Genomic DNA, 7265 nt, shown 5'->3' on the forward strand with positions numbered 1-7265 from the left:
AAAATAATATTTAATTAATATTTAATCAGAAATTAATTGGAATTAATTTTGGGATTAAAGGAATTAATTAAAAGTGTAGGGACTAAATTATAATCGTTTAATAGTTGAGCAAGAGGCAATCTAGAACCATCCATATGGTGGGGACGATTTCTTGGAGCTTAAGGGTTCTAGAATAATCCCTAATGGATAATTAGGAAAGTAGATAATTACCCGGTTTAAGTTAATTTTGGATTTGGGCTTATCTAGGGTTTCATGACTACATTATAAATAGGGTTATAACCCAAGAATTTTCGGCCATCACTTCTTTTGAATCACTAGCCGAAATTTGCAACCTCCCTCCTATTTCTCAATCATCTTCCATAGCTAGTGTTGGGTGTGAACCACTAGAGGCGCGACATTTGTGGTGCTTGCTTTCAAGGCTTCAACAACACATTGGTTTCATTGTTATTACTACATAATAATTGAGGTATGATTTTCTTAACCTTAATTGTGTATTTTAATTATATACTAGTGTACTAGGGTTTTCTACTTTGTTGCTCAATATGTATGTTCAGTTAGAGAAAACATAGATCAAATTATTTAGGGTTGCATGCACACATAGGATTGTTTGTTAGGCTCAAAACCCATCAATGGTATCATAGTATAGGTTTATTTTTCTATTGAATTGATACAATGGTGAACTTGAACAAGGAGGAGAAAACAGAATCGTCATTCTAAACGGTACGACATCCAATGAAGCGCCGTGAGGGGCAACAACTCGTCAGCAGCTCGATTATAACAACTCAATGTAACATTGATAAACACACCTAAAAGATAATAAACATAAAAGTTTAAATAGTACTTATATAAATTACAACGCTACTTTTGGGTAGAAAGTACACATTTTTTTAGAAGTTTGAAATACTTATATACGATACAACAAATACTTTTAGTATGAAATGTACTTTCGATTCAATCACTATAAACTTGTGAACTTACCGACCTTATGTTCACGTTTTTAAAATAACATATATTCTTAGGAAACTAAGAGTCAGGCGTATCAATCTTTTAGGAAACATTCATGGAATCATCGTGGTACTATTTATCTTCATTGTTCAATATGTATGTTCAATTAGAGAAAACATAGATCAAATTATTTAGGGTTGCATGCACACATGTGATTGTTTGTTATGCTCAAAACCCATCAGTTGTATCAGAGTATGGGTTTAGTTTTCTATTGAATTGATACAATGGTGATCTTGAACAAGGAGGAGAAAACATAATCGTCATTCTAAACAGTACGACATCCAATGAAGCGCCGTGAGGAGCAACAACTCGTCATCAACTCGATTATAGAAACTCATTGTAGCATCGATAAACACACCTAAAAGATAATACACATATAAGTTTAAATAGTACTTATATAGAGTATAACGCTACTTTTGGGTAAAAAGTACACATATTTATAGAAGTTTGAAATACTTATATACGATACAACAAATACTTTTCGTATTAAATGTACTTTCAATTCAATCACTATAAACCTGTGAACTTACCGACCTTATGTTCACGTTTTTTAAATCACATATATTCTTAGGAAACTAAGAGTCAGACATATCAATCTTTTAGGAAACATTCATGGAATCTTCGTAGTACTATTTATCTTTATTGTTATCATTTTTATTTCGTCTATCTGATAAGGCAGTTCTTGTACTTTAGTTTCCCATATTCTAGAAACTTAGTACGATATGCAATATATTATTTTGTAATGAAAGTGATATGTACGTTATACTTTTACGTATTGTTCAATGTAATCGATATCTATGATCCACGACGACGTAGCAACCAGACGTTTCCGCTGACGGCAGGGGGATTGAAAGATTTCTATCAGAGGTATTGTCTTTGGCGAACTAGTATTTTCTAAGGATATTACAAATATAGATTTAGGGTCACTACCCTGATTAGGTTTATCCCTTAAACCTAGGGATAAAAAGTATTATACACAGAAATGATCCTACCATTGGACTGTCTTGACTGGCTGATCATTACTTGATACTCTTTAAGTACTAAATAAAAATTAATAAAACACACGAACAAACATCATATATAGAGCTATATATATAAACTCAGAACCACGACGGGAACAATTATATATATATATATATATATATATATATATATATATATATATATATATATATATATATATATATATATATATATATATATATATAGCATACAACAAAATCCATCGGAACACAAAATCAAGACTTTAGGCCAAATACATTATCTAATGTCAGTTGGTACATCGGTCGGACCACAAATAGACCTAGATTGTGCACTTAAGTTTTATTATGGTCCAACTGATGCACGAATGAACTTGGATACATTAGTTGGAAATTTAAAACTTGAGGGTTCTTTGGATTGGAGACATAGTTCCAAATTACATATCCGTTATACACTATGTTGGGATTCACTGGAAAAGTCAGTAAAATCTATAACATACTTATAATTGATGATTATTTGTATATAGATCCTCCCCCTGTCACTCATAAAAAATCTATCATGTTTGATGTCTTATGAATGACCACAACATTTTTATGGCATACCTTGGAGTATGGATGACGACACCATGAGGATCAGGTGGTGCCCCACTCACCTGAACCTAAGGATACTCATTTTCCTGAGGTTCTGGTACCACTGTCTCCCTTGACCTCCGACAAGGTGCCGTAGGAGGATGACGATTCCTTAAAGCCACCAGATGAGCCAAAGAAGCCATCATATGAGCCTTTCGAGGACCCTTCAGAGTCCTCCAAGGGAGGCGACCCAGCTGAGGAAGAGGAAGATCTCGTTAAGGTTGATGACGTCGATTACTCTGAGTGGGAGGACCAGGAGGTTGAGGGTCGTGATGAGCAGGATGAGGAGAAACTAGAGGTAGAGGAGACAGAGCACATCACTGAGAAGTAGGATCCCCTACAACCACCATTAGGAAAATCATGTCGACTCTTTCAAGGTTGTCCCGACGTGAAACATACTCCACAAAACACCAGGTCCCTTTGTAATCTGAAGCGAAGCACGCCACTAACCGCATCTGTAGTGGCCCCAAAGAGGTCGTGTCGGACCGCAAATTCAATTATACAGCTGCAAGAATGGAAATTCGAGGATGAGATACCATCCTAGATTGAGGTTGGGGTGTCATCACAGGCTCCACCACCTACTCCTCCCCTCGAGGAATCTTCTGATCCCACTATACCTACCTTGGTTGCTCACACCGCTCGCCATGCCCAATTTATTCACACGGTTAATGATGAGTCTTAGGAAGTAAAGCAGAAAACAAGAAAAGCAAAAAATACACACAAGATACAATATTTACGTGGTTCGGTCAAGGTGATATACATCTATGGGTATGAGGGGATCATTATTTATTTATGAGCTCTTAAACAGAGTTTATAAGTATAAATTCAACATAATTCACTTATCACTCTAGAATACCGGAAAATTCAAATGACTAGGAGACATTCCTATATATAGTGAGGGGATCAGACCTAATCCCTAATGGTCCAAGCCTATTGGCCCATAGGCCCATGAATGATGTCAACCAATAGAAATTCATCATGCATCAACTTCTAGAACATTCATACATGACACACAACACATGAGCATCAGTAATGCACATGATGGAGCATAATGATCCATAGTGGAACATTATCATGTACAAGTGACGCATCATGAACACTAGTGGCCCATCATCCATCATGGTGGCGCATCATGGTGTATTCATTGATCAACTTCAACTTCTGAGCATCCTTGAACAGTCTTAAGTGTCATAGAGGACTTCATAGCATACATGGCTCATCAAGGACACAAGTGGCACATCATTACACCAAGATGGTGAGTCATCCTTGAGGATGGACCACCTTATGCAAGGGATATTGCATCCTTTCCAAGAATGGCACACGCTCCTCACAAATGGCACGTGAGGCTTCAAGGTGGTGCATCCTCTTTCCAAAGTGCCACATATTCTTCCATAGTGGCACATCTTCTTCTCAAGTTGCACATCTGGCTTGCCAATGGCACATCACTCTTTCAAATGGTGCACCATGCTTTAAGACCGGTGCACCTTGAGCATTGTTAGCGCATACATGCACCAAGGTGCTATATTCCACTCCCAAGCGCTCCATACCCCCTTGTAGAAGATCCATTCCTTTGTCACTTGATCTGTTTCTTTGTCACATCCTCCATGAGCCCCAAGTGATGCATTGAACTCAAATGCTCCATGAGAATGCTGCAAATTCTCAAATCACATTTAACAATCTCCGCCTTGACTTCAACATCTTCTGAACTTCACCTTAAACAAGAATGTCATCTCCCTTCCTTTCAAACATCCCCGAAGGGTTTACCACGTGTGAACATTAAGCAATTCCAAGAAAAGCTTGAACTTCTCCATGGGCAAATACTTTGTCAACATATATATGCTGGATTCACCTTGGTATCAATCTTCAGTATTGAAAACTTGTCTTCTTATAGAATATACCGAATAAAATTCAGCTTGATATCAATGTAATTTGTCTTCTCGTGATACACAAGAGTCTTCGCAAGACTCAATGCACTCTGACTATCATAATACAATACATGCTTCTCCACCTTCAGACCAAGACTCTGAATAAGCCTGTACAACCATATATCTTCCTTTATTCCATCTGTAATAAACATGTTCTCATATTCAGTTGTAGACAAAGCAACGGTATCGTATAAAGTTGACTTCCAACTGATGGCAAATCTAAAAAAAATGAATATGTAACATGTACGTAACCTGCGTTTCAGTAAATCACCACCATGATCAAAGTCAACTTATCCAACCAAATCACTTTTCATATTAGCTCCATACACCAAGAAAATTTATGTCGTTCCCTTTAAGTATCGTAGGATCCACTTGATTGCTTCTCAACGAGCCTTCCCTGGATTGCTCATAAACATGCTTACCACACTAACTGAATGAGCCAATTTAGTTATGGTATAGACCACTGCATACATGAGACTTACAACAACACTAGAGTACGGAAACCTGTTTATGTACTTCCTTTCTTCATTATTTTTGGGTACAGTATCTTTACCAAGTTTAAAGTTAGCCGCCAAAGGACTATCAGCTGGTTTGGACTGATCACAATAGAATGACTATAGAAATTTCTCAGTATACCTTTGTTGAGAAATACAAAACTTCCCTACTATTCTATCCCTTTCAATCTCCATTTCAAGTATCTTCTTTTTTGCTCCCAAATCCTTCATCTCAAACTCATTCTTTTGGGTCGCCTTTAAGTCATTTGTTCTAGCCATGTCCTTGGTTACAATGAGCATGTCATCAACATATAGCCACATATATGTAGGAATACGATGATTATTCCTTTAAGTAAACACAATTGTTAAACTAGTTTTTACTATACTCATGTGAGATCATGAATGAATAAAATCTCTTGTACCATTTCCTTGGAGACTGGTTCAAAACACACAAGGATTTCTTTACCAAACATACATGATACTTCTTATAATCAAGGAACCCTTTTGGCTGGGACATATGAATCTTCTATTCTAAGTTCCCATGAAGAAATGCAGCTTTCATGTCAAGTTGTTCAAGCTCCAGATCAAATGCTCTCACAATGGCCAAAAGAACCCAAATTGTCTTGTGCTTCACGACCGGTGAGAACACCTCGTGATAATCAATTCTTTCTTTCTGAGAGAACCCTTTTGCCACCAACCTTGCCTTCAACCTAGTTGGTTCAACTCCTGGTATCCCTTCATTCTTCTTAAAAATCCATTTGCATCCCATTGGTTTTGCTCCCTTTGGTAATGGAACTAGATCCCATGTTTCATTCTTCTCCAATGAGTTCATTTCTTCATTCATCACCATCAACTAATTTGATGCTTCTTTGCTCACCACTGCCTCTTTATACGATTGCGGCTCCTTAGTGTCAATGCCTTCTGTAGTTGCTAAAGCAAAAGCAATGGACTCAAGTTCACTAGAATTGAAACATACCACATATCTATCAATTTGTTGAATAACCCTCTTTGATATCCTCCTTGATATACTTTCTTTCCCATCATCCCTTCCAACATCAGCACCACCAGATGCGGATCCCATAGGTTGCTCTTGGGGTTCTCTTGTCTAGGATGTTCACTGTCATCTTTCTCTTCATCACTTATCACAACTCTTTTTGAAGTTTGATATGTAAAGTCCAACTTCTGGTTAGCACCATGATCTTTGTTTCCTACTTGACTTGTATCACCTCCACTTTGGTTACCCATGTAAAATTCATCAACGGTAACATATCTGCTCATAATAAATTTAGGAGTTCTTCCTTCTTCTTTACGCTAAAGTTGATAACCTTTTACTCTTGTCACATATCCTAGAAATATGCACTTCATTACCCTTGGCTCAAGTTTACCATCATTCACATAGCATATATTGGGCATCCAAATATACATAAGCCAGAATAGTCATAGGGCTTTCTTGGCCATAACTCTTGAGGAGTCTTCAAGTCTATAGAAGTTGGTGGTGATCTGTTCACCAGATAGCAAACAGTGTTAACTGCTTCCACCCAGAATTGCTTAGATAAGTTAGCAAATATATGCATGCACCTTACACATTACATGAGTGTCTGGTTCATCCTATCTGCCACTCCATTTTGCTATGGTATATGTCGTATAGTGCGATGCCTCACTATACCTTCTATCTTGCAGAAGTTATCAAATGGATCCTTGTAGAACTCAAACGCATTGTCAGTCCTCAGAGTCTTGACTTGTTTTCCACTCCTTTTCTCAACCATGGTTTTCCACTCCTTGAAATTCTCAAACAACTCATCTTTTCTCTTTAGAAAGTACACCCAAACCTTCCTTGAGTAATTGTCAATGATCGTCACAAAGTATGAAAATCCACCATGAGACTTCACTAGAGCTAGACCGCATAGGTCCGAGTGAATATATTCCAAGATGTCCTTGTTTGTGTGTTAACTGGTACCAAACTTCACTTTGTGATGCTTTCCTTTGACGCAAGCTTCACAAAACTTTATCTTTCTACTAACCTGCCCACTAAACAACGCTTCTTTACTTAGAAATGACATGCCCTTCTTACTCATATGTCCCGACCTACGATGCCACAACTCTGTCTTGTCACCACCTTCATTCAAGGATTAGGAGATAACCATTGTTCTCATAACTGTGCTGCTTTCCAGGATATAAATCCCTCCACGATTCATTTTTCCCTTCATTATAACCAGAAAACTAAAGGTTTT

Source organism: Lactuca virosa, chromosome 1 (assembly GCF_052849685.1).
Source record: "Lactuca virosa cultivar CGN04683 chromosome 1, Lactuca_virosa_CGN04683_v6, whole genome shotgun sequence".
In the NCBI taxonomy this organism is placed as follows: domain Eukaryota; kingdom Viridiplantae; phylum Streptophyta; class Magnoliopsida; order Asterales; family Asteraceae; genus Lactuca; species Lactuca virosa.